The 23150-nt window shown below is 40.9% G+C and overlaps 1 non-coding gene and 1 pseudogene across 1 annotated transcript; both read right to left on the bottom strand.

Annotated features, from left to right (window-relative positions):
- Window positions 1–23150, bottom strand: part of LOC140184078 (uncharacterized) — a 152892-nt pseudogene that overhangs the window by 49627 nt on the left and 80115 nt on the right.
- LOC112798952 (small nucleolar RNA R71) lies at window positions 13813–13920 on the bottom strand. The gene has a single exon (XR_003200545.1). It is a non-coding gene; the product is annotated as a small nucleolar RNA R71 (small nucleolar RNA).

Below are 23150 nucleotides of genomic sequence, written 5' to 3'. Positions count from 1 at the left end.
CCTTGGGCGTTCAACGCCCATAGTGATGCTTCTTTCTGGCGTTGAACGCCAGGAGTCCTTCTTTACTGGGCGTTTTCTAAAACGCCCAGAATGCTAGCAGATTGGCGTTAACGCCGAGGTACCTTATGCGTTAACGCCGTGGGTGCTTCTTTTGCGTTCAGCCATGTTTCTCATGTTTTCCGCAGTGAGTTCATTTCTGTACTCTGTGCTTCAACAATTCTATTTACTTTGAAGATATGTAGCATCTACTGTAAAACGAATAAAATAATTTTGTGATTGCTGGGTTGCCTCCAGCAACTCTTTAATGTCATTAGTGGATTTGAGCTTTTTGTTAGTTTTGAGCATTCTTTCAATTGCCTCAGATAATTTTATCTCTGTTTCTGATTTGTTAGATTCTTATCTAGCTCTCGTATCATATGTGATACACTTGTATTACATAGGACCTCTCCACCCGGATTTAATTTCCCAGGGAATAATTTGAGCCTAGAATTGAATAACAGAACTTTCTGCCCTGGCTCAAAGACTCTGGATGACAATTTCTTATCATGCATCTTTTTGCTTTCTATTGTAAATTTTTTGCATTCTCGAAAGCATTGAGTCTAAATTCCTCTAGCTCATTCAGTTGGAGCAATCGTTTTTCTCCAGCTAACTTGGCATCAAGGTTTAGGAATCTGGTTGCCCAGTAGGCCTTGTGTTCCAGTTCCACTGGCAAGTGACATGCCTTTCCATACACAAGCTGGTATGGAGAGGTCCCTATGGGGGTCTTGAATGCTGTTCTGTATGCCCACAGAGCATCATCCAAGCTTCTTGCCCAATTCCTTTCTACGGTTAATTACAGTCCGTTCCAGGATTCTTTTAAGTTCTCTATTGAGACTTCAGCTTGCCCATTAGTTTGTGGGTGATATGGAGTAGCCACCCTGTGGTTGACTCCATAACGTACCAGAGCAGAATAAAGCTGTTTATTACAGAAATGAGTGCCCCATCACTGATTAACACTCTAGGGACACCAAATCTGCTGAAGATATGTTTCTGGAGGAACTTTAAACACTGTTTTAGTGTCATTAGTGGGTGTTGCAATAGCCTCCACCCATTTGGATACATAATCCACTGCCACCAGAATATAGGTGTTTGAGTATGATGGTGGGAAAGGTCCATGAAGTCAATGCCCCATACATCAAACAACTCAATTCCAAGATTTCTTGTTGAGGCATGGCATAACTGTAAGGCAGGTTGCCTGATCTTTGGCAACTATCACAGTTAAGCACAAATGCTCGGGAATCTTTATAGAGAGTAGGCCAGTAGAAGCCACTTTGGAGGACTCTTGTGGCTGTTCGTTCACTTCCAAATGTCCTCCATACTGTGATCCATGGCAATGCCAAAGGATCTTCTGTGCTTCTTCTTTAGGCACACATCTACGGATTACTCCGTCTGCACATCTCTTAAAGAGATATGGTTCATCCCAAAGATAGTACTTTGCATTTGTGATTAATTTCTTTGATTGCACCTTACTGTACTCTTTGGGTATGAATCTTACTGCCTTGTAGTTTGCAATGTCTGCAAACCATGGCACTTCCTGGACGGCTAGTAGTTGCTCATCCGGAAAGGTTTCAGAAATTTCAGTGAGAGGGGGGGACGCCCCTTCCACTGGTTCTATTCGGGACAGGTGATCTGCTACTTGATTTTCTGTCCCTTTTTTGTCTCTTATTTCTATATCAAACTCTTGCAGAAGCAACACCCATCTAATGAGTCTGGGTTTTGAATCCTGTTTTGTGAGTAGATATTTAAGAGCAGCATGATCAGTGTACACAATCATTTTGATCCTACTAAGTAGGATCTGAATTTGTCAATGGCGTAAACCACTGCAAGTAGCTCTTTTTCTGTGGTTGTGTAATTCTTCTGTGCATCATTTAGCACACGGCTGGCATAGTAAATGACATGCAGAAGCTTGTCATGCCTTTGTCCCAACACTGCACCAATGGCATGGTCACTGGCATCACACATCAGTTCAAATGGTAATGTCCAGTCTGGTGCAGAGATGATTGGTGCTGTAACCAATTTAGCCTTTAGAGTCTCAAATGCCTGCAGACACTCTTCATCAAAGATGAATGGCGTGTCTGCAGCTAGCAGGTTGCTCAGAGGTTTGGCGATTTTTGAAAAATCCTTTATAAACCTCCTATAGAACCCTGCATGTCCCAGAAAGCTTCTGATTGCCTTAACATTAGCAGGTGGTGGTAATTTTTCAATTACTTCTACCTTAGCTTGGTCCACCTCTATCCCCTTGTTCGAAATTTTGTGCCCAAGAACAATTCCTTCAGTCACCATAAAGTGACATTTTTCCCAGTTTAAAACCAGGTTAGTCTCTTGGCATCTTTTCAGAACAAGTGCTAAATGGTTAAGGCAGGAGCTGAATGAGTCTCCAAATACTGAAAAGTCATCCATGAAGACTTCCAGAAATTTTTCCACCATATCAGAGAAAATTGAGAGCATGCACCTCTGAAAGGTTGCAGGTGCATTGCACAGGCCAAATGGCATCCTTCTGTATGCAAATACTCCAGATGGACATGTGAAGGCCGTTTTCTCCTGATCCTGGGATCTACTGCAATTTGATTGTAACTGAATATCCATCCAGGAAGCAGTAGTATTCATGACCTGCTAGTCTTTCTAGCATCTGGTCTATGAATGGTAAAGGAAAATGATCCTTTCTGGTGGCTGTGTTGAGTCTTCTGTAATCAATGCACATGCGCCACCCTGTAACTGTTCTTGTAGGAACCAGTTCATTTTTTTCATTATGAACCACTGTCATGCCACCCTTCTTAGGGACAACTTGGACAGGGCTCACCCAGGGGCTGTCAGAAATAGGATAAATGATCCCAGCCTCTAGTAATTTAGTGACCTCTTTTGCACCACTTCTTTCATAGCTGGGTTCAGCCGCCTTTGTGGTTGAACCAATGGCTTGGCGTCATCTTCCAACAAGATTTTGTGCATGCATCTGGCTGGGCTAATGCCCTTAAGATCACTAATGGACCACCCAAGAGCTGTCTTGTGTGTCCTTAGCACTTGAATTAGTGCTTCCTCTTCCTGTGGCTCTAAGGTAGAGCTTATAATTACAGGAAAGGTTTCACCTTCTCCCAGAAATGCATATTTCAGGGATGGTGGTAATGGTTTGAGCTCGGGTTTTGGAGGTTTCTCCTCTTCTTGAGGGATTTTCAGAGGTTCTATTATCTTCTCTGATTCCTCCAAATCAGGCTGAACATCTTTAAAGATGTCCTCCAGCTCTGATTCGAGACTCTCAGCCATATTGACCTCTCTTACCAGAGAATCAATAAGATCAACACTCATGCAGTCATTTGGGGTGTCTGGATGTTGCATGGCTTTAACAACATTCAACTTGAACTCCTCCTCATTGACTCTCAAGGTCACTTCCCCTTTTTGGACATCAATGAGGGTTCGGCCAGTTGCTAGGAAAGGTCTTCCTAGAATGAGAGTTGCACTCTTGTGCTCCTCCATTTCCAGCACCACAAAGTCAGTAGGAAAGGCAAATGGCCCAACCTTGACAATCATGTCTTCAATCACGCCTGATGGGTATTTAATGGAGCCATCAGCAAGTTGAAGACATATCCTGGTTGGTTTGATTTCTTCAGTCAAACCAAGCTTTCTGATAGTAGATGCAGGTATTAGGTTGATACTTGCCCAAGATCGCATAAAGCTTGCTTGGTACAAATACCTTCTAATGTGCATGGTATCATAAAGCTCCCAGGATCTTTAAGCTTCTCAGGTAAGCTTTTCAGAATGACTGCACTGCATTCTTCAGTGAGGTAAACTTTTTCAGTTTCCCTCCAATCCTTCTTATGACTTAATATCTCTTTCATGAACTTAGCATAAGAAGGTATTTGCTCAAGTGCTTCTGCAAACGGAATCTTTATTTCAAGAGTTCTGAGATAGTCTGCAAAGCGGGCAAATTGCTTATCCTGTTCCGCTTGGCGGAGTTTTTGAGGATAAGGCATTTTGGCTTTGTATTCCTCAACTTTAGTTGCTGCAGGTTTATTACCTACAGAAGTGGGTTGGGAAGCCTTTTTAGAAGGATTGTTATCAGCACTTGTATGTGACTGATCACCCACTGGCGTTTGAATACCAGGGGTGGAAGCTGGGGTGGCGTTAAACGCCACCTCCCTGCTTGTTTCTGGCGTTTGAACGCCAGAACCATGTTTCTTTTGGGCGTTCAACGCCAGATCCATGCTTGTTTCTGGCGTTGAACGCCAGGAATGAGCATGGTTTGGGCGTTCAGCACCAGCTTTGTCCCTTTCTGGGCTCTGCTTGTCCTCAGAGGGATTTTTAGTAGCCATTTGTTCGTCTCCTGTCTTCTTGCTACTTTGAAGTGAGGTATTTAATGTTTTCCCACTTCTTAATTGAACTGCTTGGCATTCTTCTGTTATTTGTCTTGACAGTTGCTTTTCTGTCTGCTTTAATTGTACTTCCATGTTCCTGTTAGCCATTCTTGTTTCCTGTAATATTTCCTTGAATTCGGCTAGCTGCTGAGTTAGAAAATCTAATTGCTGATTGAATTTATTAGCCTGATCCACCGGACTGAGTTTTGCAGTTACTGTTTTAGCTTCTTCTTTCACGGAAGATTCACTGTTCAGATACAGATGCTGATTTCTGGCAACTGTATCAATAAGCTCTTGAGCTTCTTCAATTGTTTTTCTCATGTGTATAGATCCACCAGCTGAGTGGTCTAGAGAAATCTGAGCTTTTTCTGTAAGCCCATAGTAAAAGATGTCTAATTGCACCCATTCTGAAAACATTTCAGAGGGACATTTTCTTAGCATCTCTCTGTATCTCTCCCAGGCATCATAAAGGGATTCATTATCTCCTTGTTTGAAGCCTTGGATGCTTAGCCTTAGCTGTGTCATCCGTTTGGGAGGGAAATAGTGATTCAGGAATTTTTCTGACAGCTGTTTCCATGTTTTTATGCTGTTCTTAGGCTGGTTGTTTAACCACCTCTTAGCTTGATCTTTCACAGCAAATGGAAACAGTAATAATCTGTAGACATCCTGATCCACTTCCTTATCATGTACTGTATCAGCAATTTACAGAAATTGTGCCAGAAACTCTGTAGGTTCTTCATGTGGAAGACCAGAATATTGGCAGTTTTGCTGCACCATGATAATGAGCTGAGGATTCAGCTCAAAGCTACTAACTCCAATGGAGGGTATACAAATACTACTCCCATATGAAGCAGTAGTGGGGTTAGCATATGACCCAGAGTCCTCTTGGACTGATCACTCCCATTTAATTCCATAATGGAATAAAAGAGATGATATGTATGTTGCTATTATCTGTGTTATAATAATGGAATAAATAAAAATAGAATTTGTAAAAATATTTTGAAAGTACTTTGTGAAAATTTTTGAAAAATTTGAAATTGAAATTTGGATTTTATATTAAAAATTTCGAAAAAGTAGTTTTTAAAATTGGTTAGAAAACAATTTTTTTTTTTTTGAATTTTGAATTTTATAAAGAAAGAGAAAAACACACAAGAGATACAAGACTTAAAATTTTTAGATCTAGTGCTCCTTATTTTCGAAAATTTTTGGAGGGAAAACACCAAGGAACACCAAACTTAAAAATTTTTAAGATCAAGACACAAGAAAAACTCAAGAACACCTTGAAGATTCACAAGAACACCAAGAACAAAAGGAAGAACACCAAACTTAAAATTTTTAGAAAACTTTAAGAAAATTTTCGAAAATTATAAAAATTAATAATAAAACACCAAACTTGGAGTTTGGCACAAGATTAAATCAAGAAAAATTATTTTTGAAAAAGATTTTTAAAAGTATTGGTGCTCCCTTGTCAAGAATATGACCCTTCTATTCTAGCCAAATGGGCAGAAAAGGTAACAATTGTTCTGGGCAGGTATATTCTTTTTGAAAGACTAATGCTTTGGATTAGTAAAAGAAAAACAAGAAAAGATACAGAACAAGAAAAACTCAAGATCAAACAAGAAAAATAAACAAGAACAACTTGAAAATCAATGAAGAACAAAGACACAAGTCGAAAATTTTAAAGAAAAATATGAGACATGCAATTGACACCAAACTTAGAACAAGACACTAAAACTCACGAAAATTAAGAATAAAAACGCAAAATAAATTATTCCTAATCTAAGAAATAAAATAAACCTTCAATTGTCCAAACTCAATAATCCCCGGCAATGGCGCCAAAAACTTGGTGGACGAAATTGTGATCACATCAATATAGTATTAATATATTTATTGTAGGATTGTGGAACTTAGGATTTTTGGTATGAGTGGGCACAATTCCGTTCAACTGACCAGCAAGTGTACTGGGTCGTCCAAGTAATACCTTACGTGAGTAAGGGTCGAATCCACAGAGATTATTGGTTTGAAGCAATCAATATTTACTTTATTGATCTTAGTTAGGATGTCAACAAGGATTAATTTGGATTAAAAGTGAAATTACTGGAATTTGATAAAAGAGGGAACAATGTTACTTTGATTTGCAGTAATGGGAAACATGTTGGAGTTTTGGAGATGCTTTGTCCTCTGACTTCAACTCTTCCTTGAAATCCTCTTCTCACACGCAGGTTCCTTCCATGGCAAGCTCTATGTAGGGTGTCACCGTTGTCAGTGGCTACTTCCCATCCTCGCAGTGAAAACTATGCTCACGCACTCTGTCACAGTACGGCTAATCACCGGTTGGTTCCCGCTCCTACTGGAATAGAATCACTCTTTTGCGTCTGTCACTAACGCCCAGCAGGTTAAAGTTTGAAGCACGTCACAGTCATTCAATCCCGGAATCCTACTCGGAATACCACAGACAAGGTTTAGACTTTCCGGATTCTCATGAATGCTGCCATCAATCCGGCTTATACCACGAAGATTCTGTTGGGGAATCTAAGAGATATTCATTCAATCTGATGTAGAACGGAGGTGGTTGTCAGGCACACGTTCATGGGTTGAGGAAGGTGATGAGTGTCACGGATCATCACCTTCTCCACAGTTAAGCGCGAATAAACATCTTAGATAAGAACAAGCGTGTTTGAATGGAAAACAAAGGAATTGTATTAAATCATCGAGACGCTGCAGAGCTCCTCACCCCCAACAATGGAGTTTAGAGACTCATGCCGTCACAAAGTATGTAATTCAGATCTGAAAATGTCATGAGGTACAAGATATGTCTGTAAAAGTTGTTTAAATAGTAAACTAGTAACCTAGGTTTACAGAAAATGAATACACTAAGATAATTGGTGCAGAAATCCACTTCTGGGGCCCATTTGGTGTGTGCTGGGGCTGAGACCAAAGCTTTCCACGTGCAAAGGCCCTTCTTGGCGTCAAACTTCAGGTCATGACGTGTTTTGGGCGTTCAACTCCGGATAATGACGTTTTTCTGGCGTTTAACTCAGACAGCAGCATGAACTTGGCGTTTAACGCCAAGTTACGTCGTCTATCCTCGCGCAAAGTATGGACTATTATATATTGCTGGAAAGCCCTGGATGTCTACTTTCCAACGCCGTTGAGAGCGCGCCAATTGGACTCCTGTAGCTCCAGAAAATCCATTTCGAGTGCAGGGAGGTCAGGATCCAACAGCATCAGCAGTCCTTTTTCAGCCTAAGTCAGATTTTTGCTCAGCTCCCTCAATTTCAGCCAGAAAATACCTGAAATCACAGAAAAACACACAAACTCATAGTAAAGTCCAGAAATATGATTTTTGCCTAAAAACTAATAATATTCTACTAAAAACTAACTGAAACATGCTAAAATCTACATGAAATTACCCCCAAAAAGCGTATAAAATATCCGCTCATCAAAAAGATTTTGAAAACTTAGAAAAAATTTGATTTGAAAACAAAATCTTCCCCCTCTAGCCATCCTGGCGTTAAACGCCCAGAATGGTGCACATTCTGGCGTTTAACGCCCAAAATATTACCCTTTTGGGCGTTAAACGCCCAACCAGGTATCCTGGCTGGCGTTTAAACGCCAGTCTGTCCTTCTTCACTGGGCGTTTTGAACGCCCAGTTTTTTCTGTGCAATTCCTCTGCTGTATGTTCTGAATCTTCAATTCTCTGTATTATTGACTTGAGAAGACACAAATTAAAAATATTTTTGGATTTTTAATAATAAGGAAAAATCAAAATGCAACAAGAATCAAATAACAATGCATGCAAGACACCAAACTTAGCAGTTTGTATACTACTGACACTAACAAAATGAGAATGCATATGAGACACACAAAACACTCAAGTCAATAGAATTCAAAGATCAGAGCAAGTAAATCATCAAGAACATCTTGAAGATAACTAAGACATATGAATGCATGCAATTGACACCAAACTTATGATGAGACACTAGACTCAAACAAGAAATATTTTTGGATTTTATGATTTTGTAAATTTTTTTTGTGTTTTTCGAAATTTAAGTGGAAAAAGGTATCAAAATTCTTAATGAGAATTCCAGGAATCAGTTGCAATGCTAGTCTAAGACTCCGGTCCAGGAATTAGACATGGCTTCATAGCCAGCCAAGCTTTCAAAGAAAGCTTCGGTCTAAAACACTAGACATGGCCAAAGGCCAGCCAAGCCTTAGCAGATCACTGCTCCAAAAGCAAGATTGATAAGAAATCAACAAGCTCTTGTGGTGATAAGTTGAAACCTCAGTCCAATGAGATTAGACATGGCTTCTCAGCCAGCCAGATTTCAACAAATCATCATGAAACTCTAGAATTCATCTTCAAGAATTTTGAAAAAAAATAAATACCTAATCTAAGCAACAAGATGAACCGTCAGTTGTCCAAACTTGAACAATCCCTGGCAATAACGCCAAAAACTTGGTGTTGTTGCCGGATCTTGGCACTGATGTTACCAAAAGCTTGCTCAAAACTTGAACAATCCCCGGCAACGGCGCCAAAAACTTGGTGCGCGAAATTGTGAACAATACTTTTTCACAACTCTTATAATCCCCGGTCATGAACCCCAAAAACTTGGTAGCTCAATACCATGGCATTACACAACTTCACACAACTAACCAGCAAGTGCACTGGGTCGTCCAAGTAATAAACCTTACGCGAGTAAGGGTCGATCCCACGGAGATTGTTAGTATTGAAGCAAGCTATGGTCATCTTGTAAATCTTAGTCAGGCAAACTCAAAGGGTAATGGTGATGAACGAAAATAACACAAAGGTAAAGATAGAGATACTTATGTAATTCATTGGTAGGAACTTCAGATAAGCGCATGAAGATGCCTTCCCTTCCGTCTCTCTGCTTTCCTACTGTCTTCATCCAATCCTTCTCATTCCTTTCCATGGCAAGCTTGTGTAGGGTTTCACCGTTGTCAATGGCTACCTCCCATCCTCTCAGTGAAAGCGATTGCATATGCTCTGTCACAGCATAGCGGAATTCAGCTGTCGGTTCTCGGTCAGGCCGGAATAAAATCCATTGATTCTTTTGCATCTGTCACTAACGCCCCGCCTGCTAGGAGTTTGAAGCACGTCACAGTCATTCAGTCATTGAATCCTACTCAGAATACCACAGACAAGGTTAGACCTTCCGGATTCTCTTGAATGCTGCCATCAGTTCTCGCCTATACCACGAAGACTCTGATCTCACGGAATGGTTGGCTCGTTTGTCAGACGAGCACTCGGTTGTCAGGCGATCAACCATGCATCGTGCAATCAGGAATCCAAGAGATATTCACTAGAGCCTTGATCGCTTGTAGAACAAGAGTGGTTGTCAGTCACCTTGTTCATGGGTGAGAATGATGATGAGTGTCACGGATCATCACATTCATCAAGTTGAAGAACAAGTGATATCATAGAACAAGAACAAGCAGATTTGAATGGAAGAACAATAGTAATTGCATTAATACTCGAGGTACAGCAGAGCTCCACACCTTAATCTATGGTGTGTAGAAACTCCACCGTTGAAAATACATAAGCATAAGGTCTAGGCATGGCCGAATGGCCAGCCTCCCAAAGAGGGTTCAATCATAAAAACATGATCAAAAGATCCAAAGATCGAAAGACTCCTTAATACAATAGTCAAAGGTCCTACTTATAGAAAACTAGTAGCCTAAGGTGTACAGAAATGAGTAAATGACATAAAAATCCACTTCCGGGCCCACTTGGTGTGTGCTTGGGCTGAGCAATGAAGCATTTTCGTGCAGAGACTCTTCTTGGAGTTAAACGCCAGCTTTAGTGCCAGTTTGGGCGTTTAACTCCCATTTGGGTGCCAGTTCCAGCGTTTAACGCTGGGATTTCTGAGGGTGACTTTGAACGCCGGTTTGGGCCATCAAATCTTGGGCAAAGTATGAACTATCATATATTGCTGGAAAGCCCAGGATGTCTACTTTCCAACGCCGCTGAGAGAGCGCCAATTGGACTTCTGTAGCTCCAGAAAATCCACTTCGAATGCAGGGAGGTCAGAATCCAACAGCATCTGTAGTCCTTTTCAGTCTCTGAATCAGATTTTTGCTCAGGTCCCTCAATTTCAGCCAGAAAATACCTGAAATCACAGAAAAACACACAAACTCATAGTAAAGTCCAGAAAAGTGAATTTTAACTAAAAACTAAATAAAAATATACTAAAAACTAACTATATCATACCAAAAACATACTAAAAACAATGCCAAAAAGCATACAAATTATCCGCTCATCATGGAGCTTCTACACACCATAGATTAAGGTGTGGAGCTCTGCTGTACCTCGAGTATTAATGCAATTACTATTGTTCTTCCATTCAATTCCGCTTGTTCTTGTTCAAAGATATCACTTGTTCTTCAACTTGATGAATGTGATGATCCGTGACACTCATCATCATTCTCACCTATGAACGTGTGACAGACAACAACCTCTGTTCTACCTTCGATTGAGTGAATATCTCTTGGATTTCTGATTGCACGATGCATGGTTGATCGCCTGACAACCGAGTGCTCGTCTGACAAACGAGCCAACCATTCCGTGAGATCAGAGTCTTCGTGGTATAGGCTAGAACTGATGGCGGCATTCAAGAGAATCCGGAAGGTCTAACCTTGTCTGTGGTATTCTGAGTAGGATTCAATGATTGAATGACTGTGACGTGCTTCAAACTCCTAGCAGGCGGGGCGTTAGTGACAGACGCAAAAGAATCGATGGATTCTATTCCGGCCTGACCGAGAACCGACAGCTGATTACCCCATGCTGTGACAAAGCATAGGCAAACATTTTCACTGAGAGGATGGGAGGTAGCCATTGACAACGGTGAAACCCTACACAAGCTTGCCATGGAAAGGAGTAAGAAGGATTGGATGAAGACAGTAGGAAAGCAGAGAGACGGAAGGGAAGGCATCTTCATGCGCTTATCTGAAGTTCCTACCAATGAATTACATAAGTACCTCTATCTCTATCTTTACCTTTTTGTTATTTTCATTCATCACCATATCCATATGAGTTTGCCTGACTAAGATTTACAAGATGACCATAGCTTGCTTCATACTAACAATCTCCGTGGGATCGACCCTTACTCGCGTAAGGTTTATTACTTGGACGACCCAGTGCACTTGCTGGTTAGTTGTGCGAAGTTGTGTAATGCCATGGTATTGAACACCAAGTTTTTGGGGTTCATGACCCGGGATTATGAGAGTTGTGAAAAGTATTGTTCACAATTTCGCGCACCAAGTTTTTGGCGCCGTTGCCGGGGATTGTTCAGTTTGGACAACTGAAGGTTCATCTTGTTGCTTAGATTAGGTATTTTTTTTCGAAATTCTTGAAGATGAATTCTAGAGTTTCATGATGATTTGTTGAAGTCTGGCTGGCTGAGAAGCCATGTCTAATCTCATTGGACCGAGGTTTCAACTTATCATCACAAAAGCTTGTTGATTTTTATCAATCTTGCTTTTGGAGCAGTGATCTGCTAAGGCTTGGCTGGCCTTTGGCGATGTCTAGTGTTTTGGACCGAAGCTTTCTTTGAGAGCTTGGCTGGCTGTGAAGCCATGTCTAATTCCTGGACCGGAGTCTTAGACTAGCATTGCACTGATTCCTGGAATTCTCATTAAGAATTTTGATATCTTTTTCCACTTAATTTTCGAAAAACACAAAAAAAAATCAAAAAAATCATAAAACCCAAAAATATTGTATGTTTCTTGTTTGAGTCTAGTGTTTCATTCTAAGTTTGGTGTCAATTGCTTGCATTCCTTCATGTGTCTTAAGGATCTTCAAGTAATTTTTGATGATTTCTTACTCTAATCTTTAAATTCTTTTGACTTGAGTGTTTATGTGTCTCATATGCATTATCATTAGTGTCAGCAGTATACAAACTGCTAAGTTTGGTGTCTTGCATGCATTGTTATTTGATTTTAGTTGAATTTTGATTATTCTTCATTATTAAAAATCCAAAAATATTTTTAATTTGTGTCTTCTCAAGTCAATAATACAGAGAATTGAAGATTCAGAACATACAGCAGAGGAATTATGCAGAAAAAGCTGGGCGTTCAAAATGCCCAGTGAAGAAGGACAGACTGGCGTTTAAACGCCAGCCAGGGTACCTGGTTGGGCATTTAACGCCCAAAAAGGTATAGTTTTGGGCGTTAAACGCCAGAATGTGCACCATTCTGGGCGTTTAACGCCAGGATGGCACAAGGGGGAAGATTCTGTTTTTCAATGCAATTTTTTTTCAGTTTTCAAAATTTTCAAAATCAAATCTCTTTCAAATTCAATTTCTTTCTATTTTTAAAGATACTTACTATCAATTAATGATTTGATTCAACATTTCAAGTATGTTGCCTTTTCTGTTGAGAAAGGTTTAATGTTTGAATCATATCTTTTCTTGTTAGTCAAGTTTTTAATTTTTCAAAATCAAATCTCTTTAAAATGTTTTTCAAATCATATCTTCTCAATCATTTTTTTTAAAACCAATCATATTTTCTTAACCACATCTTTTTTCAAAATAATTTTCAATCAAATCTCTTTGATTTCTAATTTCAAAATCTTTTTCAAAAATCACTTTATTTCTTTCCCACTTTCATTTTCGAAAATTAAGTAATGTTTTTCAAAAATGTTTTCAAAATTTTTACTTAATTTTCGAAAATCACTTCCCTTCTTCTCACATCCTTCTATTTATGGACTAACACTATTCCTTAATGCAAAATTCGAACTCCATCTCCTTTGATAAGTTCGAATTTTCTACTTCTGTCTTCTACTCTTCTTTTCCTCTAACACTTCAAGGAATCTCTATACTGTGACATAGAGGATTCCACATTTCTTGTTCTCTTCTCTCTCATATGAGCAGGAGCAAAGACAAAGGCATTCTTGTTGAGGCTGATCCTGAACCTGAAAGGACCTTGAAGAGAAAGCTAAGAGAAGCCAAAGCACAACTCTCTTTAGAGGACCTGAATGAATTCTTCAAAGAAGAAAAACACATGGCAGCCGAAAACAACAACAATGCGAACAATGCAAGGAAGGTGCTGGGTGACTTCACTGCACCTACTCCCGATTTCTATGGGAGAAGCATCTCTATCCCTGCCATTGGAGCAAACAACTTTGAGCTTAAGCCTCAATTAGTTTCTCTAATGCAACAGAATTGCAAGTTCCATGGACTTCCACTGGAAGATCCTCATCAGTTTTTGGCTGAATTCTTGCAAATCTGTGACACTGTCAAGACTAATGGGGTTGACCCTGAGGTCTACAGACTTATGCTATTCCCTTTTGCTGTAAGAGACAGAGCTAGGACATGGTTGGACTCTCAACCTAAAGAAAGCCTAGACTCTTGGAAAAAGCTAGTCAACGCCTTCTTGGCAAAGTTCTTTCCACCTCAAAAACAGAGTAAGCTTAGAGTGGAAGTCCAAACCTTCAGACAGAAGGAAGGAGAATCCCTCTATGAAGCTTGGGAAAGATACAAACAATTAATCAGAAAGTGTCCTTCTGACATGCTTTCTGAATGGAGCATCATAGGTATTTTCTATGATGGTCTCTCTGAACTGTCCAAGATGTCCTTGGATAGCTCTGCCGGAGGCTCTCTTCATTTGAAGAAGACGCCTACAGAAGCTCAAGAGCTAATTGAAATGGTTGCAAATAACCAATTCATGTACACTTCTGAAAGAAATCCTGTGAACAATGGGACTAGTCAGAAGAAAGGAGTTCTTGAGATTGACACTCTGAATGCCATATTGGCTCAGAACAAAATATTGACCCAACAAGTCAATATGATTTCTCAAAGTCTGTCTGGAATGCAAAATGCACCAAGCAGTACTAAGGAAGCTTCATCTGAGGAAGAAGCTTATGATCCTGAGAACCCTTCAATGGAAGAGGTGAATTACATGGGAGAACCCTATGGAAACACCTATAATCCTTCATGGAGAAATTATCCAAATTTTTCATGGAAGGATCAACAGAGACCTCAACAAGGTTTCAACAATAATAATGGTGGAAGAAACAGGTTTAGCAATAGCAAGCCTTTTCCATCATCTTCTCAGCAACAGACAGAGAGTTCTAAGCAGAATACCTCTGACTTAGCAACCATGGTCTCTGATCTAATCAAAACCACTCAAAGTTTCATGAATGAAACAAGGTCCTCCATTAGAAACTTGGAGGCACAAGTGGGTCAGCTGAGCAAGAAAATTACTAAACTCCCTCCTAGTACTCTTCCAAGCAATACAGAAGAAAATCCAAAAGGAGAGTGCAAGGCCATCAACATGGCCGAATTTTGGGAGGAAGAAGAGGCAGTGAACGCCACTGAGGAAGGCCTCACTGGACGTCCACTGGCCTCCAATGAGTTCCCCAATGAGGAACCATGGGAATCTGAGGCTCAAACTGAGACCATAGAGATTCCATTGGACTTACTTCTGCCATTCATGAGCTCTGATGAGTATTCTTCCTCTGAAGAGGATGAGTATGTCACTGAGGAGCAAGTTGCTAAATACCTTGGAGCAATCATGAAGCTAAATGACAAGTTATTTGGAAATGAGACTTGGGAGGATGAATCTCCTTTGCTCACCAAAGAACTGGATGACTTGTCTAGGCAGAAACTGCCTCAAAAGAGACAGGATCCTGGGAAGTTTTCAATACCTTGTACCATAGGCACCATGACCTTCAAGAAGGCCTTGTGTGACTTAGGGTCAAGTGTAAACCTCATGCCTCTATCTGTAATGGAGAAGTTAGGGATCTCTGAGGTGCAAGCTGCAAAAATCTCACTAGAGATGGCAGACAATTCAAGAAAACAAGCCCATGGACTTGTAGAGGATGTTCTGGTTAAAGTTGAAGACCATTACATCCCTACTGATTTCATAGTCCTAGAGACTGGGAAGTGCATGGATGAATCCATCATCCTTGGCAGACCCTTCCTGGCCACAGCAAGGGCTGTGATTGATGTTGATAGGGGAGAATTGATCATTCAAGTGAATGAAGAATCCTTGGTGTTTAAGGCCCAAGGATATCCCTCTGTCATCATGGAGAGGAAGCATGAAGAGCTTCTCTCAAAACAGAGCCAAACAGAGCCCCCACAGTCAAACTCTAAGTTTGGTGTTGGAAGGCCACAACCAAACTCTAAGTTTGGTGTTGAACCCCCACATTCAAACTCTAAGTTTGGTGTTGGGAGGTTCCAACATAGCTCTGAGCATTTCTGAGGCTCCATGAGAGTCCTCTGTCAAGCTACTGACATTAAAGAAGCGCTTGTTGGGAGGCAACCCAATGTTTTATAATTAACTATTTTCTTTTGTTATTTTATCTTTTTTGTAGGTTGATGATCATGAGAAGTCACAAAATCAATGAAAAAAGCAAAAATAGAATGAAAAACAGGAAGAAAAACAGCACACCCTGGAGGACGCACCCACTGGCGTTTAAACGCCAGTGAGGTTAGCTGTTGGGCGTTTAACGCCCAGTCTGGCACCATTCTGGGCGTTTAATGCCAGAAAGGGGCACCAGACTGGCGTTAAACGCCAGAAATGGGTAAGAAGCTGGCGTTAAACGCCAGAAATGGGCACCAGCCCGGCGTTTAACGCCAGAAAAGGCACAAAACGTGTTTTTTCTTGCTAGTTGGTGCAGGGATGACTTTTCCTTGACACCTCAGGATCTGTGGACCCCACAGGATCCCCACCTACCCTACCACTCTCTCTCTCTTCTTCACCCATTCACCAATCACCTCAACACCTCTTCCCCAAAAACCCTTCACCTATCAAATCCCAACTTTCTCTTCACCACTCACATCCACCCTTCATAAAACCCCACCTACCTCACCATTTAAATTCAAACCACTTTCCCACCCAAACCCACCCTCAAGTGACCGAAACCTATCCTTTCCCTCTCCTATATAAACCCTCCTTCACTCCTTCATTTTCACACCTCCTAAACACCATTTCTCTCCCCTTTGGCCGAATACAAAGCCATTCCCTTTCTCCTCATTTCTTCTTCTTCTACACTCTTCTTTCTTCTTTTGCTCGAGGACGAGCAAACATTTTAAGTTTGGTGTGGTAAAAGCATTGCTTTTTGTTTTTCCATAACCATTTATGGCATCCAAGGCCGGAGAAACCTTTAGAAAGAGGAAAGGGAAGGCAAAAGCTTCCACCTCCGAGTCATGGGAGATGGAAAGATTCATCTCAAGGGTGCATCAAGACCACTTCTATGAAGTTGTGGCCTTGAAGAAGGTGATCCTCGAGGTCCCTTTTTCACTCAAAAAGGGTGAATATCCGGAGATCCGACATGAGATCCGAAGAAGAGGTTGGGAAGTTCTTACCAACCCCATTCAACAAGTCGGAATCTTGATGGTTCAAGAGTTCTATGCCAATGCATGGATCACCAAGAACCACGACCAAAGTGTGAACCCGAATCCAAAGAATTATCTTACTATGGTTCGGGGGAAATACTTGGATTTTAGTCCGGAAAGTGTGAGGGTGGCGTTCAACTTGCCCATGATGCAAGGAGATGAACATCCTTACACTAGAAGGGTCAACTTTGATCAAAGGTTGGACCAAGTCCTCACGATCATATGTGAAGAGGGCGCCCAATGGAAGAGAGATTCAAGAGGGAAGCCGGTTCAATTGAGAAGGCATGACCTCAAGCCCGTGGCTAGAGGATGGTTGGAGTTTATCCAACGCTCAATCATTCCCACTAGCAACCGGTCCGAAGTTACCATAGACCGGGCTATCATGATCCATAGCATCATGATTGGAGAAGAAATAGAGGTTCATGAGGTTATAGCCCAAAAACTCTATAAGGTGGCGGACAAGTCCTCTACCTTGGCAAGGTTAGCCTTTCCTCACCTCATTTGTCACCTCTGTTATTCAGTTGGAGTTGACATAGAGGGAGACATTCCCATTGATGAGGACAAGCCCATCACTAAGAAGAGGATGGAGCATACAAGAGACCCCACTCATCATGAGATCCCTGAGATTCCTCAAGGGATGCACTTTCCTCCACAAAACTATTAGGAGCAACTGAACACCTCCCTAGGAGAATTGAGTTCCAACATGGGACAACTAAGGGTGGAGCATCAAGAACACTCCATCATCCTCCATGAAATTAGAGAAGATCAAAGAATCATGAGGGAGGAGCAACAAAGACAAGGAAGAGACATTGAGGAGCTCAAGCACTCCATAGGATCTTCAAGAGGAAGAAAGAGCCGCCATCACTAAGGTGGACCCGTTCTTTGATTTCCTTGTTATTTCTTCTTCTGTTTTTCGAATTTTATGCTTATGTTTGTCCATGTTTGTGTCTTGTGATCATTAGTGTCTTAGTGTCTATGCCTTAAAGTTATGAATGTCCTATGAATCCATCACCTTTCTTGAATAAAAAACGTGCTTAATTGAAAAAGAAAGAATTGCATGAATTTTGAATTTTATAACAGTTTAATTATTTTGATGTGGTGGCAATGTTTTTGTTTTCTGAATGTATGCTTAAACAGTGCATATGTATCTTGATTTGTGGTTCATGAATGTTGGCTCTTGAAAGAATGATGAAAAAGGAGACATGTTACTGAGGATCTGAAAAATCATTACAATGATTCTTGAAGCAAGAAAAAGCATTACTATTCAAAAAAAATCGAAAAAAAAGAGAGAAAAAGAAAAAGAAAAGAAAACAAAAAAAAGAGAGAAAAAATAAAGTTGTGATCCAAGGCAATAAGAGTGTGCTTAAGAGCCCTGGACACCTCTAGTTGGGGACTCTAGCAAAGCTGAGTCACAATCTGAAAAGGTTCACCCAATTATGTGTCTGTGGCATGTATGTATCCGGTGGTAATACTGGAAGACAGAGTGCTTTGGGCCACAGCCAAGACTCAATAAGTAGCTATGTTCAAGAATCATCATACTTTACTAGGAGAATCAATAACACTATCTTGATTCTAAGTTCCTAAAGAAGCCAATCATTCTGAATTTCAAAGGATAGAGTGAGATGCCAAAACTATTCAGAGGCAAAAAGCTAAAAGCCCCGCTCATCTAATTAATACTGATCTTCACAGATGTTTTTGGGATTCATTGCATATTCTCTTCTTTTTATCTTATTTGATTTTCAGTTGCTTGAGGACAAGCAACAATTTAAGTTTGGTGTTGTGATGAGCGGATAATTTGTACGCTTTTTGGCATTGTTTTTAGTATGTTTTTAGTATGATTTAGTAAGTTTTTAGTATATTTTTATTAGTTTTTAGTTAAAATTCACTTTTCTGGACTTTACTATGAGTTTGTGTGTTTTTCTATGATTTCAGGTATTTTCTGGCTGAAATTGAGGGACCTGAGCAAAAATCTGATTTAGAGACCAAAAAGGACTGCAGATGCTGTTGGATTCTGACCTCCCTGCATTCGAAGTGGATTTTCTGGAGCTACAGAAGCCCAATTGGCGCGCTCTCAACGGCGTTGGAAAGTAGACATCCTGGGCTTTCCAGAAATATATAATAGTCCATACTTTGCCCAAGATTTGATGGCCCAAACCGGCGTTCAAAGTCACCCTCAGGAATTCCAGCGTTAAACGCCGGAACTGGCACGCAAATGGGAGTTAAACGCCCAAACTGGCACTAAAGCTGGCGTTTAACTCCAAGAAGAGTCTCTACACGAAAATGCTTCATTGCTCAGCCCAAGCACACACCAAGTGGGCCCGGAAGTGGATTTTTATGTCATTTACTCATCTCTGTAAACCTTAGGCTACTCGTTTTCTATAAGTAGGATCTTTTACTATTGTATTTTCATCTTCTGATCTTTGGAATCTTTTGATCTTTAGATCTTTTGATCACTTTGGGAGGCTGGCCTCACGGCCATGCCTAGACCTTGTTCTTATGTATTTTCAACGGTGGAGCTTCTACACACCATAGATTAAGGTGTGGAGCTCTGCTGTACCTCGAGTATTAATGCAATTACTATTGTTCTTCCATTCAATTCCGCTTGTTCTTGTTCTAAGATATCACTTGTTCTTCAACTTGATGAATGTGATGATCCGTGACACTCATCATCATTCTCACCTATGAACGTGTGACTGACAACCACCTCCGTTCTACCTTCGATTGAGTGAATATCTCTTGGATTCCTGATTGCACGATGCATGGTTGATCGCCTGACAACCGAGTGCTCGTCTGACAAACGAGCCAACCATTCCGTGAGATCAGAGTCTTCGTGGTATAGGCTAGAACTGATGGCGGCATTCAAGAGAATCCGGAAGGTCTAACCTTGTCTGTGGTATTCTGAGTAGGATTCAATGATTGAATGACTGTGACGTGCTTCAAACTCCTAGCAGGCGGGGCGTTAGTGACAGACGCAAAAGAATCGATGGATTCTATTCCGGCCTGACCGAGAACCGACAGCTGATTACCCCATGCTGTGACAAAGCATAGGCAAACGTTTTCACTGAGAGGATGGGAGGTAGCCATTGACAACGGTGAAACCCTACACAAGCTTGCCATGGAAAGGAGTAAGAAGGATTGGATGAAGACAGTAGGAAAGCAGAGAGACGGAAGGGAAGGCATCTTCATTCGCTTATCTGAAGTTCCTACCAATGAATTACATAAGTACCTCTATCTCTATCTTTACCTTTGTGTTATTTTCGTTCATCACCATATCCATATGAGTTTGCCTGACTAAGATTTACAAGATGACCATAGCTTGCTTCATACTAACAATCTCCGTGGGATCGACCCTTACTCGCGTAAGGTTTATTACTTGGACGACCCAGTGCACTTGCTGGTTAGTTGTGCGAAGTTGTGTAATGCCATGGTATTGAACACCAAGTTTTTGGGGTTCATGACCGGGGATTATGAGAGTTGTGAAAAGTATTGTTCACAATTTCGCGTACCAATACCCTAGGTTACTAGTTCACTATTAATAGGATCTTTTGACATTGTATCTGTACCTCATGACACTTTACACATTTCTTTGTGTACCTTCTACGTCATGAGTCTCTAAACCCCATGGTTGGGGGTGAGGAGCTCTGCTGTGTCTTGATGGATTAATGCAATTACTATTGTTTTTCATTCAATCATGCTTGCTTCCATTCTAAGATATCACTTGTTCTTAAACCTGATGAATGTGATGATCCGTGACACTCATCATCATTCTCAACTATGAACGTGTGCCTGACAACCACCTCCGTTCTACTTTAGATTGAGTAGATATCTATTGGATTCCTTAATCAGAATCTTCGTGGTATAAGCTAGAATTGATGGCGGCATTCAAGAGAATCCGGAAGGTCTAAACCTTGTCTGTGGTATTCTGAGTAGGATTCAATGATTGAATAACTGTGACGAGCTTCAAACTCGCGATTGTGGGGCGTTAGTGACAGACGCAAAAGAATCACTGGATTCTATTCCGACATGATCGAGAACCGACAGCTGAATAGCCGTGCCGTGACAGGGTGCGTTGAACATTTTCACTGAGAGGATGGGAGGTAGCCATTGACAACGGTGAAACCCTACATACAGCTTGCCATGGAAGGAGCCTTGGGTGCTTGAAGAAGAAGACAGTAGGAAAGCGGAGATTCAGAAGATAGAGCATCTCCAAAACCTCAACCTGTTCTCCATTACTGCAAAACAAGTACTTATTTCATGTTCTTTTGCTTTTTACAATCAACCCTGATAATTATTTATATCCTGACTAAGAGTCACAAGATAACCATAGCTTGCTTCAAGCCGACAATCTCCGTGGGATCGACCCTTACTCACGTAAGGTATTACTTGGACGACCTAGTGCACTTGCTGGTTAGTTGTGCGGAATTGCAAAAGTGTGATTGCAATTTCGTGCACCAACACCCTCGAATCACTTTGAGCAGGAGGAGACCCGACAGGAGGAGACTCAGCATAGGATCCCTACGGAGTCACAGTACCTGCACAGACACAGCCGACAAAGCCTAGGGCACTGATGAGCGGATAATTTATACGCTTTTTGGCATTATTTTTAGGTAGTTTTTAGTAGGATCTAGCTACTTTTAGGGATGTTTTTATTAGTTTTTATGCAAAAATAACATTTTTGGACTTTACTATGAGTTTGTATATTTTTCTGTGATTTCAGGTATTTTCTGACTGAAATTGAGGGACCTGAGCAAAAATCTTATAGGAGGCTGACAAAGGACTGCTAATGCTGTTGGATTTTGACCTCCCTGCACTTGAGATGGATTTTTTGGAGCTACAAAACTCCAAATGGCGCGCTCTTAATTGCGTTAGAAATTAGACATCTAGGGCTTTCCAGCAATATATAATAGTCCATACTTTATTCGAGTTTAGATGACACAAACTGGCATTCAACGCCAGTTCTATGCTGCATTCTTGAGTAAAACGCCAGAAACATGTCACAAACCAGAGTTAAACGCCAAAAACACGTTACAACTTGGCATTTAACTCCAAGAGAAGCCTCTGCACGTGTAAAGCTCAAGCTCAGCCCAAGCACACACCAAAGTGGGCCCTGGAAGTGGATTTCTGCACTTAGACTTATTTCTGTAAACCCTAGTAACTAGTTTAGTATAAATAGGACTTTTTACTATTGTATTTTCATCTTTAGCTTTCCTTAGACATCTTTGGATTATCTTTTGATCCTTTGATCACATTTTGGGGCTGGCCTCACGGCCATGCCTGGACCTTTACCACTTATGTATTTTCAACGGTGGAGTTTCTACACACCATAGATTAAGGTGTGGAGCTCTGCTGTACCTCTAGTATTAACGCAATCACTATTGTTCTTCTATTCAATTCAAGATTATTCTTGTTCTAAGCTATCACTCGTACTTCAACCTGATGGATGTGATGATCCGTGACACTCATCATCATCCGTCCTTATGAATGCATGCCTTACAACCACTTCCGTTCTACAAGCGAGAGCTAGATTGTGTATCTTTTGGATTCCTGGTCCACGATGCATGGGTGTCTCGCCTGACAACTGAGCCTCCCATTTCGTGAGATCAGAGTCTTCGTGGTATAAGCTAGAATTATTGGCGGCCATTTCTAAGATCTGGAAAGTCTAAACCTTGTCTGTGGTATTCCGAGTAGGATCCGAGATGGGATGACTGTGACGAGCTTCAAACTCGCGAGTGTTGGGCGTAGTGACAAACGCAAAAGAATCATTGGATTCTATTCCGACATGATCGAGAACCGACAGATGATTAGCCATGCTGTGACAGAGCATTTGGACCATTTTTACTGAGAGGACGGGAGGTAGCCATTAACAACGGTGAAACCCAACATACAGCTTGTCATGGAAGGGAGTAAGAAAGATTGGATGAAAGCAGTAGGAAATCAGAGATTCAGAAGGAACACAATATCTTCATGCGCTTATCTGAAATTCCCACCAATGAATTACATAAGTATCTCTATCTTTATTTTATGTTTTATTTATCTTTATATTCGAAAACCATTATAACCATTAGAATCCGCCTGACTGAGATTTACAAGATGACCATAGCTTGCTTCATACCAACAATCTCCGTGGGATCAACCCTTACTCATGTAAGGTTTATTACTTGGATGACCCAGTGCACTTGCTGGTTAGTTGTGCAAAGTTGTGACAAAGTGTGATTCTCGTTTGAGAGCTCCAAGTCTTTGGCGCCATTGTTGATGATCACAATTTCGTACAACAAGTTTTTGGCGCCGTTGCCGGGGATTGTTTGAGTTTGGACAACTGACGGTTCATCTTGTTGCTCAGATTAGGTAATTTTCTTTTCAAAAAGTTTTCAAAAATCTTTCAAAATTTTCTTTTCTCTTTTTCGT

This window comes from Arachis hypogaea, chromosome 4 (genome assembly GCF_003086295.3).
Source record: "Arachis hypogaea cultivar Tifrunner chromosome 4, arahy.Tifrunner.gnm2.J5K5, whole genome shotgun sequence".
Taxonomy (NCBI): Eukaryota; Viridiplantae; Streptophyta; class Magnoliopsida; order Fabales; family Fabaceae; genus Arachis; species Arachis hypogaea.
The sequence above is the reverse complement of the archived record's forward strand: the minus strand, read 5'-3'. Positions and strand labels throughout refer to the sequence as shown.